Source organism: Neovison vison, chromosome 9 (assembly GCF_020171115.1).
Source record: "Neovison vison isolate M4711 chromosome 9, ASM_NN_V1, whole genome shotgun sequence".
Classification (NCBI taxonomy): domain Eukaryota; kingdom Metazoa; phylum Chordata; class Mammalia; order Carnivora; family Mustelidae; genus Neogale; species Neogale vison.
This window is the reverse complement of record NC_058099.1, coordinates 32,729,159-32,744,684: the sequence shown is the minus strand read 5'-3', so window position 1 is coordinate 32,744,684 and position 15,526 is coordinate 32,729,159. Positions and strand designations below refer to the sequence as shown.

At 44.0% G+C, this 15,526-nt stretch overlaps 1 protein-coding gene across 3 annotated transcripts in view; it reads right to left on the bottom strand.

Annotated features, from left to right (window-relative positions):
• The window catches only part of HEMGN (hemogen), a 34,670-nt gene extending 33,145 nt beyond the window's left edge, over positions 1–1,525 (bottom strand). The window contains exon 1 of one of the 3 annotated variants that reach the window (XM_044264276.1): positions 1,503–1,525. The gene's annotated coding sequence lies outside the window, so the exon portion shown is untranslated. Of the gene's footprint in view, positions 1–747; positions 804–1,502 lie in introns of those variants that run through there. The other 2 variants (XM_044264277.1, XM_044264275.1) reach the window with 2 other exon arrangements.
• Positions 1,526–15,526: the final 14,001 nt, after the last annotated feature.

Genomic DNA, 15,526 nt, shown 5'->3' with positions numbered 1-15,526 from the left:
CCGCATTGGGCTCTCCACTCAGCAGGGAGCCTGCTTCCCCCTCTCTCTCTGCCTGCGTCTCTGCCTACTTGTGATCTCTGTCTCTCAAATAAATAAAATCTTAAAAAAAGGGTTTTTAAAAATTATTTAAAATGACATTCCCTTGGTGAAATCTTCCTGGACCTGCACCCCAACCCCAGGAAGAAATGGCCAGTCTGGGTTCTTATAGTACTTTGGTCATATTCCTGATATAAAGAACTGTATCACAGTTACTCACAATACATCACTTTTTGTTAATATGTCTGTCTCTCTTAAAGGGTGAGTCTTAAGAGTGGGAGTAATTCTCATTACCCGAAAAGCCCAGTACATACACATACCCCTCACCCCACACCCCTGTAGTTCTCCAAATGCTGTGCTGATTAATAACTTTATAGTAAGTAGTTTTTAAAAGGCTTTACAAACATAGACTCGTTTAATCCTTCTAGCCTTATATACATTTTATAGATGGTTCACCTGAGGTAACAAAAACTTTAGGGCATGAAGAGGTGTTAAAACAGCAAAGTCATGGGCACCTGGCTGTCGGTTAAGCATCTGCCTTCATCTCAGGTCATGATCCCAGGGTCCTGGGATTGAGCCACATATCAGGCTCCCTGTTGACCAGGGAGCCTGCTTCTCCTTCTCCTTTCCTTCTCCCTCTGCCTGCCACACCCCCTTGTTTGTGCTCTCTTTCTCTGTCAAATAAATAAATAAAATCTTACACACACACACAATCAAAGCCATGTGACAGTAAAACCTCAGGACAGCATCTTCTCTCAAACTTGGCACATGGTTGTTCATCAGTAAATGCCTGTTCTGACAAGAGAAGGAAAAGCTAATAGTATTAGGTAAATAAAAGGTTCCCATATCTCTTTCAGACTTCACAGTGTTAGAGCTGGGAGGGGACCTTGGCTATCTCCCCGTGCAAGTTAGGGATAGAACAGGGGAGGTGCCAGGCAGTCCTGTGGAGCCTGGAGCTGGAGCGGAAAGGGAGAGATCAGGAGCAGGGAAAGAGATCTCCCAGAAGGTGAGAGAGCGAATAAGCTGAGAAAGAGTGGGGAGGGGAGCTCAAGATGATTATTCGACCAGCACTAAGTAAAGCCCCATACCCAGGAGAAAGGTGGCAGAAGGCCGGAGAACTAAGACATGGGGAGAGCCACGGAGCAATGCAAGATGGCCCAGAGCATGCATGCCCCCCAGGGGATAAAGTCTCAAATCAAAGAGCAAGTCAAGGCTTCCTTCAAAAACCAGCTGTAGCTCTTGTCCCACACCGCCCTGATAGATCTGCCCAGAGGCAGCTACTGCCAACTCTTCCAGCTTCTGAGGTGTACCCCATATTTATAAACAGTTTCCCTTGATATTTCTTCATCTCTCCACCTTAGCTGTTACATATTGACCTCCTACCATTCGAAGATGAGGATTTAGCTTTCTGCTACCTCCGCGAAGAACTGGGTGTGCATCAGACAACTGGAAACCAAGTGACCCACCTGAGGGGGAGACAGTTGCTACTTAGCAGGTTACCACCAGGAACTCAGCTCCAGATTGGCGGTATGTGTTTTTGTTTCTATAGGCCAGGAAAAAAAAAAGAGTATTTTTTTTGCAAGTCACCCAAACACAGCTGAAAAACGGGGACTTAACCATGAAGCTCACACTAAGGGTCCCGGGTCATTCAAGCTTCAAGGTTGGTTTGATTTAGCAGAACACCTGTGTCATCGATGCTAATTTCCGTGTGAGATGGCCACCGACAGTCCCCGGGGTCCTCACCCACATCCAGACAGAGAAAGGTCATTTCTGGAAGCCTCTTTCTCAAAGACCTCAGCAAACCTCCGTTAGTCTAGATTGGGTCATGAGCCTGTAAGTGGGTACCGTGAAGCTCTGCTCAGTTTCCCTCATCAGGCTGGACATAGTAGTATCTCAGATGCTGAGAATATTCTTGCAGTCAGTCCCAGGTCTCAGGAAATCAGTTCCCCCAAGGTTTTATACCTCCCCCCCGACCACAAGGTGCTGTCTGAGGCTAGCCACTGGCTGATGAGCCTGGGCCCTACGCTTCAATTTGGAACGATTCTGAAGGGTCCTCCCCATTCTCAAGTCCTTGGTGGGATCATCTGAGGCCTCGGTTGTAACTACATTGCAGTTAGCTGATCAGCTCTGTCCACATCTGTCCTGTTGTCTTCACGTCCCCACAGATGTATGCCCTAAGAACACCCCTTAATAAACCTTGTGCATGTTACTCTCCATCTCAAATCCATTTCCAGGGAACCCAATCTAAGACAGTCCTCACTTCTGGATCAACAAAGGTAACAAGAGGTGAGGCTATGCTGATGAATTAGGACTAATTTGCATGCCCTATTATAGAACCAGGGTGGGATCAGCTTCTCCCAAAGCATATAGGCTGAGGCAGGGAAGATAGGGACTGGAACAAAACTTTGAATTGTTGATAAAAAAGGGAAGAATCATCCTGAGAAGGAAATGCTACAGATATTTTGATCCTTCAAGAGAGCCAGAAGCAGTTTATGTAAAAAAAAAAAAAAAAAATCTCGTGATGTTTCCACATTGGAAACGAATTGAGGTATTTTTAAATGCCATGGAGAGCCCACAAGACATAGTCCAATACTGGCCCACATTTCAGCAGTTGGCAACCTTAGCCAGAAAAAAGCAAGTGTAGTTTGTAGCTCCAGAGAGCAAAGTTAGGACTGATAGCTACGTGAAATCAAGATTTCAGCTCATCTAAAGAATAGTTTCCTAATGATCTGAGTGATATAAAAATGGAATGAAGTATCTAAGGAGGAGGTGAGTTCCTTAGCACCAAAGTTCATGTTTGAGTCACCCTAGAATTTGAATGCTATGATCTTTGAGATCCTGTTCATTGATACCCATATAAAGTGCCCTACCTTTACAAAATATCATCGATACACCCTTATCCTGATCTTAACAGCCAACAGCATTGGGATTACACCAGTAGTACTACTGAAACACGACTCAGTTTCCTTTTCCTGGAATACACCCCACTTGACTCATCACTTCTGGATATCTACTTAAGTTTATCAAAGGGAAAAAGGTATCTTGTCTTAGATATAAAGATGCCCCTAGAAAACCCTTTATAAATATCCTGATAACCTCTGTTGCTTAGAAATTAGCATTATATTCTAGCATGTCAGAACTGGAAGCATCTCAAAGATCACGCAGTCCTGTTCCTTCATTCAACAGAAGACACAGAGAGGGGAAAGAACTTAACTTACACAGTAAAGACAAGATCGGGGTCCAGAATTCTTTACTCTTGGAGCAGAGTTCTTCCCACTGCAACCCAAGTGATTTTTTTTTTCTTTTGGTCATTAGGCTGAAATAGTTTCCTATCATCCAGCTATCCCAGAGTGACAGGATTAATGGGCTAATGGACTTCAGGGTTCTAGGAGCAAGCCAGTCTCTACACCCATTCCCTTTCAGGAGCCTAGAGTACAAAACCATTTATAGAGATAGTTTCTTTGATTACATTTAGAGATTACTTGTTTTAAAAGCATTATGTTCACATGGTTCCAAATTCGGTGTTCTTTTCTCAATCTCACTATGCCTTGAAAAAAAATGCCACGGTATATGGTAAGAACTTAGTTGTGAGAAGCAGGATGAAAGGTACAGTGGGTCTGGGGGGCGAAGAGCCACTGAACCAGGGTTCCTTAAATTCTCGAATAGGACGAGCCTGCAGAGGGACCAATCGGCCCGACCTGTAAAGAAAAGAGGGACTCAACGGGCAGATAAATGATCACCTTGAAATACGACTTGTTTCATCCCACTCCTTCATCCCATACATCTAATCTGACACAAAGCCTGGTCGAATCTTCCTGTGAAATATGCAGCTTGCCTGTCCCTCCTTCTCTCCCCTCACAGCGAAAAAACTTGATCTGGACTTGAGTTACCTCACACGGAGGTTATTGTCACAGGCTTTTAACTGACCTCCTCCAGGTACAGAAATAGCCTTAACCTAAATGAACATGTCTTTCACCTGGTTTCATTAATAGCATGTGTGTAAATTATGCCGGTCTTTAAAAAAGGCTAGCTGTTTACCCTTCAACTCCACGTAGTGGAAAAAACACTGTTAAGTGCCATAAAAAAACATGCTCCAGGTCAGGAACAAGGCTGGTCACCAGAGAGAAGAAACTTCTCGGAAAATGGGTAAACAAGTTGCATTATTATTTTTATACATTAGTATAGGACTCATTAATTAGAAGAAGTGAACGCCCAGCAACCCAGATAAATCTCAAAAATACCATGTTGAGTGAAAGAAGTCAGACACGAGAGATGATTTCATTCATACGAAGTTCAAGAACAGGCAAAACCATCTCTTGGGAATGTAATTTGGGATGAGGGTTGCCTCCGATAGGGCACTGGAGGGGTTACAGGGGAATGGGATAGCCATACTTTCTAACTTCTTTGGGGTATCGGTTTTACACATATATACCTTTGTCAAAATTCACCAACTGTACGCTTAACATCTCCCCATTTTACCCTATGGAACTATTCTTCAATGTAAGTGAGCAAGTGAGAGAAACCTACCTGCTCAGGCTGTTGTGGCAAGAAGAACCAGGATGTCTGGTGGAAAACAGTGGCTTCCTAGGAGGTCCCAGCCCTCTCTCAGCTTCTCAGTAAAGAACATCTGAAGAATTGGAGAAATTAGGAATCTCCCAACACCATGCCAAACCGGACAGAAAAACAATTCTATGGTCTCAGCATCATCCCCCCCTCCTTTTTTTTAAAGATTTTATTTATTTATTTGACAGAGAGATCACAAGTAGGCAGAGACAGGCAGAGAGAGAGGGGGAAGCAGGCTCCCTGTCTAGCAGAGACCCCGATGTGGGACTCGATTCCAGGACCCTGAGATCATGACCTGAGGCTTAACCCACTGAGCCATCCAATAGTGCCTATTTCTTTTCTTTTAAAGTCCATGTTGCAGGCTCCTGGGTGGCTCAGTTGTAAGGCGTCTGCCTTCCGCTTGGGTCAAGATCTTGGTGTCCTGGGATCAAGCCCCACATTGGGTTCCCTGCTCAGCGGGGAGCCTGCTTCTCCCTCTCCCACCCCCCCTTCTGTTCTCTGTCTTGCTATCTGTCAAATAAATAAAATAATAAAGTATTGGGGCGCCTGGGTGGTTCAGTGGGTTAAAGCCTCTGCCCTCAACTGAGGCCACGATCCCAGGATCCTGGGATTGAGCCCCGCATTGGGCTCTCTGCTCAGCGGGAGCCTGCTTCCTCCTCTCTCTCTCTGCCTGCCTTTCCCCCTACTTGAGATCTCTATCAAATAAATAAATAAAATCTTTTTTAAAAAGTTAAAAAAATATAAAGTGCATGTTGCCGCTGGATTAAGAAAATCTGACCCAAACTGAGCTCATATCCTACCACTTTCATTCCCTGAACAGACACTTGGGAAATGGTATGAAGTCCCTTAGCCCCTCAGCGCCTCCCACACCGTCTGTCCTCTTGGCCACTCTGGGGACATCCAGCCCTTTGGGAACAGATCTGAGGCAGCCAGAACACCTTTTCTCAGCATCCACAGCTACTGCCAGGAGCTATCTCTGCCAGCTTGCTTGCTGTTTAAATTTCATTTGTTTCAGAGTTAAAACATGGACAGAGATTTTTAACTCTAGATAGGACTACAGAGCTCTTACCCAAACAGGGGCTCCTGTCCCACACTTCCCACCTCACTTCCCATTCTTCCCAGAGAGTCTTTCCAGTTCTTTTCAGCTGTTGCCTCTGGTGTTGGCCTCCTTTTACATAAATAATATGGTTATAGTACTCTTTAGGTTATTATTTTTTTAATTTGAGACATTAACTGTTACCATTACTATTTTTGTATTAAACTTTTTTTTTGTTAAGGATCTTTATTTATTTGAGAGAGGGAGAGAGAGCAGGAGCAGCGGGGAGAGACAGAGGGAGAGGCAGAGGGAGAAGTGGGTTCCCCCCTGAGCAGGGAGCCTGACTGGAAGGTGGTGGGTGGGGAGCTGGTTCCCAAGACCCTGGGCTCATGACCTGAGCTGAAGACAGATCCTTAATCAGCTGATCCATCCAGGTGCCCTGACCACTAACTATTGACTTCCTACCATGAGAAAGGGGAATTTCCTTCTCTTCTACCGTCACTCTTGCCCAGTTTTGACTACCCCTCCTTTCAGTCCTGGTTATTTATATTAGCGTGGCTTCCGACCAGCCACGTACCGGTATTTGTCATACAATTTTTTTCTTTTTCCTGGGGTTAAGAATGACCCCTTTTTGTTGGTTCCCTTTCTCAGTGAAGCCTGTAAAATGACCTCTCAGTGTGGTTACATGGGAGGTAATCCTCACTTTTATTTTCCAGCATCCCTTCTGGAACCCTCTGACCTCTTGCTCCATCCATCCTGGGTTGCTCTCCATACGTGCTGTCCAGCTACCCCAGTGGGGGGGATTCTCCAGTAGTTTCCTAAGAAAGGGTGCCTGAAGGGTTACTATTTTGAGATTTTGAATGTCTGAAAACATGTGTAGTCTTCTCTCATCTTGAGGGATCATTTGGCTGTGTGTTACCTTCTCAGCAGAGGATACTTCTCCTCAGAAGGGATCAATTGCTCCACTGTCTTCTGGTTTCCCATGTTCTCTTGAGAAGTCTCATGCCATTTGACTTTTGATCCTTTCATTATGACTTTTTTTTTCCTCCTAGGACACATTTAGGATTTCTGGTTTTCTGAAATCTCGTTACAGTGTGACTTCACGGGCCATTTCAGTCTGGAAATTTTCAGTCTGTTGTATTATTGCTCAATAAGTTCATCCTTTATAGCTGTAGAAAATGAAAATACTGACATTTGAGGGTCTTGCAGTGGAAGTGCCAGCTTGCTTCCTGAGCACCGTGGCGTGATGCCCATTAGTCTTTAAGACCTACTGGTACACACAGTTTCCGCTCACCTTTTTATTTATTTTATTTTATTATTTTTTAGATTTTTATTTATTTATTTATTTGATACAGAGAGGGATAAAGAGAGAGAGAGCACAAGCAGGGGGAGAGGCCGACAGGCAGGCAGGCGAAGGGAGAGAGAAGCAGGCTCCCCACGGAGCAAGGAGCCCGATGTAGGACTCACTTCCAGGACCCTGGGATTACTACAGGAGCTGAAGTCAGCCGCCCAAACGACTGAGCCATGCAGGAGCCCCTCCACTCAACATTTTAGTGCCTCTCTTGTAAATATGAATGAATAGTCAAGAATGATCGGATACTCAGGAAAGACTCTTAACACAGGAGCCAAAAATCTGAGTTAGTGAAAAGGAACTTGGAGAAAATGAACCCATTTCAGATATGAGAATGCAACTTTATCTCTTCAAAGATAGAAAGATGTTACAGTAGAGCGACTGGCTGACTCAGTGATGGAACATGCGACTCTTGATCTTGGGGTTGTGAGGTTCAGTCCTGTTGGGTGTAGAGATTATTTAAAAATAAAAATCTTCAAGGCACCTGGGTGTCTCGGTTGGTTGAGCATCGGACTCTTGATTTTGGCTCAGGTCATAGTCTCAGGGTTATGGGATTGAACCCCAGGAGGGCTCTGCGCTCAGCCGGAGTCTGCCCGAGATTTTTCTCCTTCTCCCTCTGCTGTTTCCCCCCCAGCACCCCCCATTCTCTCTCTCTCAAGTGAAATAATCTTTAAATTTAAAAAAAATCCTAAAAGAAGGAAAAGATGTTACAATGAAATAAAAACAGAGTGCTATGATGAAAAATGAACAAGAAAAAGCCCTTGGAAATTAGAAATATAGCCAAGGAAAAATAAATCTGCTTATTTAAAATATTTTCTCTTAAATCAGTCACTTCGTCTGAAAAGAATTCTCCAATCTCCTGCCTTTGGAGATTAGCTGGTAGCCTTCTAGAAGGGGAATTGGAATGGTATCTCACCATTTGGGATGTAGACTTCCACTAATTCCCTTCATTTTAGTCTTCTCTCTTTCTTGAATTCTGATTAATTTAATATGGGACCACCTGGGTTGTCCTTTAATTTTAGTTTTCCTTCTTTCCTATTTATCTTTTTGCTCTGCTTTCTGGGAAAATTTCCTCACCTTTGTCTTTTTAAAGATTTTATTTATTTATTTCAGAGTGAGCAAGAGCACAAGTTGGGGAGAGGCAGACTCCCCACCAAGCAGGGAGCCCAATGTGTGGCTGGATCCCAGGACTCTGGGATCTTGACCTGGGATCTTGACCTAAGCCTAAGGCAGATGCTTAACTGGCTGAGCCACCCAGGTGCCCCTCCCCAACCTTAGTTTAAAATCCTTTTAAGGATTTGGGAGGGGATGGCGAGGAGCATATGAATTAAATCCATCACCATTATCAAATTACAGAGCATTTCTGTTACTTCAAAAGAAACCTCATACTCATTAGCCCTCACTCCCCATTACTCCCAGCCCTTGGCAACCACGAATCTACTTTTGGCCTCTGTGGAGTTGTCTGTTTTGTATATTTCACATAAACAGAATCATACGTGGCCTTTGCATTTGGCTTTATCATTTAGCATAATTTTTTTAAGGTTCATCCATGTTGTAGCATCTAGCAGTACCACATTCCTTCCTATGGCTGAACAAAAGTTCATTGTATGGCTATGCCATGTTTCGTTTACCCAGTCATCAGTTTATGGACATCTGCATTGTTTACAATTTATAGCTATTATGAATAACGCTACCATAAACATTCATGTGCACATTTTGTGTACACATATATTTTCATTATCTTGGGTATATGCTAGGAATGAAATTGTTGGCTTTGTTTCACTTTTTGAGGAACTGCCGAGCTGTTTTCCAGAGCCGCCCTACCATTTTACATTCCCACCAGCAATGCACAAGGTTCCAGTTCGCCTACATCCTCCTCACCGACAGTTGTCCATCATTTTTATCATGGCCATCCTAGTGGGGGTGAAGTGGTATCTTACTGCAGTTTTGCTTTGTATTTCCCAAAGCCTAATGATACTGAGCTCCTTTCATGTGCTTGTTGGCCATTTGTATACCTTCTTTGGTGAAATGTCATTCAAATATTTTGTTCATTTGTAATTAGTTATTTGTCTTTTTGTGGTTGAGTTCTAGTTCTGTATATATTCTGAACTAAGTCCCTTATTAGATGTACACTGCCAGATATTTCTTCCCCTCCCACGCATTGTCTTTGGACCTTCTGCACGGCGTCATTTGAAACACAAAGTTTTGAAATTTTGATTAGCGAAATGTATCTTTCATTTTCCTTTGGTGTGTTGGGCTTTTGGTGTCACACCTAAGAAAGCTTTACCTAATCCAAGGTCATGCAGGTTAACTCCTTTCTTTTCTTCAGCGTCTTCTGGTTTTAGCTCTAATATTGAAGTCTGTGATCCACTGTTAGTTTTTGTATATCCTTTGAGGTACAGGTTAATTTCCGGTAAGGTTAATATCCTTTGAGGTACAAGTTAATTTTTGTATATCCTTTGAGGTACAGGTTCAGCTACATTCTTTTGCCTGTGTAAAACACTACTCTTTTCACATTGAATTGTCTTGACACCCCTAGGTTTTCAACCTTGTCATTACTTGAAAACTGACTGAAGTTTTTCTGAAAGATGGTACCTAATTTAGAAAAGGGTGAGGGGAAATTTTACGCAGTGCTAACGGGAATGTAAAAGAAGTCCAGCCTCTGAAGGGCAACTTGCCGTGCACATCCAAATTCGAAACGTATATTCTTTGTTTCAGGAATTGTACTTCTAGGAATTTATTTTCAGGACCTAATTGTACAAAGCTGTTATACATAGTGGGGAACAACTGGAAGTAAATGTCTATGATTAGGGGATCAGGTGAATAAATTATGCTATGTCCATACAACGAAATACGATGCAGACTTTAAAAATGAAGGAGGCCAATAAACAGATAGATACATAGATAAAATAATGGAGATGTATATTTATTGACAAGGAGCAATCTCTTGCTAAGGGAAAAAGGAAAGCATATCACAAAGCACAGTTTATAGTAGGATTGCATTTCTATATTTTACATATGCAACTACATTCATAGAGATAACTCAGAAAATATTCACAAAAATGTTAACAGTGGTTGGCGCTAGGTGATGGGATTTTGGCTGGCTTTTATTTTCTTCTTTATACTTTTTTGCATTGCATGAATTTGCTACATGCATATGTATTGTCTTTATATTGAGAAAAAGAAAAGCTATTTTCATTTTGCAGAAGAATGTCCTCAAGGAATATATATTGTAAACGACTATTCAATGACAGGGAAAGATGTTCATAATATATTGTTAGCACAAAAAAGCAGGTTACAGTATCATCCCACTTATGAAAAAATAATTTGAATGTAATATACACAGTATTTCCTAGGTACTATACTTTTTTTTCACTACTTACTATTTCTGAAATAAGGATGTCTCTTATAATTTATATGAATATTTAATGTAGTGGGCTCTCCCTTCCCTGCCCCCCTGAAAAGCTGTTATTAATGAGACGATGCTTCTGGCAACCTGAGACTTTGAAAGTGCCATATGTGGGTAGCGAAAAGACTGGAGGAACAGACACCAAAACATGAGCAGTGCTTTGCCCTGAATTGAAATTTTTATTTTCCTCTTTTTGTTGAGTACATTTTCCAAGTTTTCTATAGTGCATGCATAGATAGACATTAAAAACAAAACAAAACAAAACCACCCGGAACCTGCTTTTCAAGGAAGTAGAACGTGAGGGTACCTGGGGCTTATGGTCTTTACCAAAATAAGAGCCTAACAGATTTGGGAGCACAACAATTCCTGAGTAATGTCAGAGTGTAGAGTGAGGGAGGAGTACCTTGCATGCCCACTGAGGGGCCCATGGCCAGGCAGGAGCTGGCAAAGCAAGCTTGAGAACAGATGGAAAGTTCAGTCATCAGGAGCAGGACTCTGAGATCAGTCTTAGTCCCGTGTGGACAAGGAAATCCTTGTGATGTAGGAGAGGGTCCAGATGGTGGGATGCTGACTAATTGTGGAGGAAAGGGATGCTCAACACTGTGGGGCCACTCAGGCTAGCTCAGGAACACATTCCCAGTTCCACAAGAGACCAAGAACTGAATGAAACTGAAAAGGGGCCTGCCCCTTTTAAGAGTGAAAATGTATATTGGTTTGGGTGAGCTCTTCTCTCAGCCAGAGGGGCAGGGTCCCTATAAGAGGTGAAGGACACAGACTGGAGGTGAAGGACTGAAGGCCACAGCAGAACTTCAACAGCCTCTGCTTAGGGAAAGGAAGAGACTTGGGCTTGTGGTGACTGTGCCTGGGCACAGAGGAGAAAGCCAGGTACTGTGCCAGGTAGGAGCTTCACCCACATGACCACGTCTAATCTTTGCAACAGTCCCCGGATGAGCAGCCTGAGCCTCAGAGAGGTTATGTGGTTTGTCCAAAAGCACAGCCAATAAGTAATGGAACAGAATTCCTAACTCAAGAGTCCCTCTCTGAAAAGCAAAAAACATTGAGTAGAATTAATACTCATGATAAATATTAATAGTTTTTTTTAATATGAATTTTTTTTTTTTAACAAATACACAGGTGGACAAAACCTGCAAGGATATACGCCTTAATGGTGGATAGGTCTCATTGGTAGGAATTTAATTTCTAAATTTTATTTTATTTTCTCAGTTTTGGTGTTTTGCTTTGGCTTTTTATTTTTTATTTTTTTACTTTCCACCTCCTCCATGATGAGCACGTAAATCTTCTTAAAGCAGAGAAAACAAAAAAAATTTTTCAGAAGCAGTTGTGAGGACTAGTGGATCAAAGTAATGGGAATGAATTACAGTGAGAACTTAATGACAGAGAAATCCAGGTTCTTTACTGGTTATGTGAGTTCCACTTGGCTTCACTGAACCTGTTTCCTAAACAATAAAAGGGGATTATAATCTTGTCCCAGTGAGCTGTTGCCAGGATTAACTGAGATGCAGTGTACATGAAAGTCCCAAGCACAGTACTTGGCATAAGGATGATGTTTAATAAATATTAAACTTGACTAGTCATAGCTCCTCACACTGCACCAGGAAGGCTGGGCACCTACAGCTGCTTCAGAGAGCAGAAAGGAATCTGGTTTCCTTGACAGGGGCTCCTGACCAGACCTGTAGCTGCCTATACACCAGACACTCTCTCCTCCCCTGTTTTTACCATCTGGGAGACTAACAGGATCTCATTCCTTACCCCATTTTCACCTGTTTGCTCTTCTTTTCTCCCTTTGTCTCAACAATCTCAGCTGCTTAGATAGTATTTTTGGACACATGTGACATTATTTTCAACATAACACACATTTGCAGAGCACCTGCGTCCTAAAGATGGCCCCAGGTTTCTACTCTCCATTCATATCATCAGGAATATTTGTACAAACTTACAGTCTAGTTGAGAATTTTAGATCCTTCAACTCCCATTTGTTGTCTAACTGCTGTCACTGGTACACATGCCCTGTTGTGGAAACCCAAAAGGCAGATCTTACCAGTGTATGCACATACGCTTGGGAAAGGAGGGGAAGAATGGAAGTATTTAGTATTTAAAGAACAACGATCAGGGTGCCTGGGTGGCTCAGTGGGTTAAAGCCTCTGCTTTCGACTCAGGTCATGGTCTCAGGGTCCTGGGATCGAGCCCCACATCGAGCCCTGCATCGGGCTCTCTGCTCAGCAGGAGCCTGCTTCTCCCTCTTTCTCTGCCTGCCTCTCTGCCTACTTGTGATCTCTGTCAAATAAATAAATAAAATCCTTAAAAAAAATAAAGAACAGTGATCTTCTCACCCTAGATTATGCACCAGCTTCATATACTGCCTTTATTAGACAGAAAATGTGCCCATTCTGCTAAACCGGTTTCAAACTCAGTTAAACCAATGCCCGAGTGGTGCTGTTTCCTCTCACCTTCAAATTTATTAAATTCTGTTCACAGCCACAGGGTTTGTGGAAGGCTCAGGTCATCTGATGTTGCTGCTGAGGCAGTGAAGTGGAGAGCAGGCCCAAGGAGTTATAAACTAGTTCAGAGTGTTGTCAGACATATTCTGCAGTAAGATAAATATATACATTAACATTAATGGGAGTAAAAAGAGATTCACCCATAGTTCAGACTCCCTAAAGAAACAAAGTTGTTTTCAGTTTTCCTTAATCTCTTTCAGCCCTTGTTCAAACCCATAAATCTCTGGACATGAAAATAATTGTGGATTAGATACAATTATATATTCTACTTCTTTTTTGCACCCAGATGCATACTCAGAATGATCTTAAGTACAACAACACTCAAAACCAAGGCACTGTGACAACAGCCCCTTCAGGCCTGCGGACTGACAGTCCAGTGGAAGACGTTGGCAGGGCGCTGAGACACACCCTGTTCTGCCTGTGTTATTTATGCCTCTGGCAGTGAAGCCCCTGACAAAGAAGCATGTCACTGGAACACATGCTCTTTGTTCACAGAGGTGCATGCCAGCACCGGCTGTGTCAGAAGGGACAGTACCGGGTTTGTAGTCTCCTCCTTTGGCTCTTTTGCTTTCTTTTTATTTGCGTGCACATTGTGGCTATGTTTATTAATTACTTGGTAGCTTAATCTTATAAAACAGACATTTATCTTGTGAGCTATGTATCACGGGGAAAGAGTCCTTCATACCCTTGGGTTGGTTCTAAAAGGGCAGGATCCCAAGATTTGCCCCTTTTCTTCCTAATGATCAATACCACCTTCCGCATCAGCCACCAGGCTACCACTCTCCTTAGCCTAGAGCTACCCTGCTCTAGGCTCCTTCAGCATCTCTCCTTTACCTGCAAGACAGCTTTGCCCGCGCTCTGTTTGGTACTGAAGGCCTTCTACAACTGCTCTCAATCTACTGTGCCAAAGCAGGCGTCACGCTATGACTTCATTCCTGTTAGACTGATGGTGTAGCTGAAAAGATGGCAGGCAGGCTTTGGAGTCAGACCCATTTGAGTTAAAACTTTAGCTCCACCTCTTGTTGGCGCTGCAGCTTAGGGACCCCGCGCTTCAGTTCCTCATCTGTAAAATGAGTAAAATACAATCTACTTCACAGGTTGTCTGAAGATTACATGAGAAAACATATTCAAACCCTAAAAGAGGATGTTTCCTAATTGCTCCTTCGCTCATGTAACCGATTTGCTAGTTTCTCATAAAAGCCTTTATCTCATGGCCTTGTGGATCTTATAACCTTATAGTTACAGACCTCCAGGGACATCCTGAAGACCACTCTACTCATCATTTTCCCATCACAGAAATGTCTGCTAGAACTGACATTTTAAATACAAGACTCAAGAAACAATGTACTATAAAGTGTTTGTCTTTTCCCAAAATGCTTCTAAAACTTTTTTTTGCTTTTAATTTTTAATTGGATGTTTTAAAAATTGATATAGACGGTTTTGTTTGGCATTAAAGGAACTCGGGTAAAACAGGAGTCTTTCTTCACTTACAAAAAAACCAAAAAACCAAAAAAACAAACCACCTTAGGTTATTGCATAGAATTGTGCACTTTTCTCTATTCATAAGTTGTTCTCAATCTTTGGATCCTCTATGTAGATGGCATCTGATCTGACACATGACATATTTACTTATTTTAAGCTTAAAATACCCTTACGTGACTCCCCGGAGCTCTGCAAAGCAAACTTAGGGCTCTAACCCTGGCTCTCAGAGTGGTTGCTCCCTGAGCCAGACCATTACAAAGGCTACCTGCCAAGCTTCACCGACACAGAACCCACCGAGTATTTACAGATCTCACTGGGGTGCCCGGAGGAATAAATGAGATAAAAGTCTGGGGGGAAACTCTGTAAAACTCAGAGACCCCATTGGAAATGCTAATTGCTGACTTGCTAGCCTATATTTAACTGTTAGGGGGAAAAACCCCAAGAACCAAAAACCAAAACAAACCTAGGGAGATTCTCTTACACTCGGGGACACTTGGCTTCTCTGTGGCTCCGGCGGACGCCGGGGGGCTGGGGTGCCCACTGCCCGCAGGCCGCGAAGGCCGACTCCGCCCGGTGCCACGCGGTACCACGCGGGCCGGCAGCGATTCCTCCCCGATACTGGGGGTCCTCACAGCACTGCCCTCCCCGGCCCGGCCAAGGAGAGCGGAGTTCGGGTTGTTGGCCTTGTACAGCATGAGGGAGGGGAAGGCGAACGCGGGTCCAGCGCTCTCTCGTCTGCCCACTTAGCGGGCGTCGGGCTGGCTTGGTCGAGCCTCCCAGGACCGACTTGCCCTCCCGGCTCCCCGCAGCCCTCCGGGCAAACGTCCAAGCGCGAGCCTCAGACCCGCCTCCAAGATCGGCGAGGTGGGGCTCGGGGGTCTCGGCTCCGCGGCGGGCGGGGAAGCCCCCCGAGCAAGGTCTTACATCAGCCACCCCACGTGCGGTCGGAGGGAGGAAGTCGCTCCAGTCCCCGGGGCTGCGCCTCCCCCCACCCACCCCCGGCCTCCGCCCCTCCCGCCGCGCGTCTCCCCGCCCCGTCCTTGGTGCAGCAGCGGCCGCCAAGCCGAGCAGCGCCGCGCGGGGCCGAGTGGAGCCGAGCAGCCGCCCGCGCCGCGTCGCCGGTTTAAGCG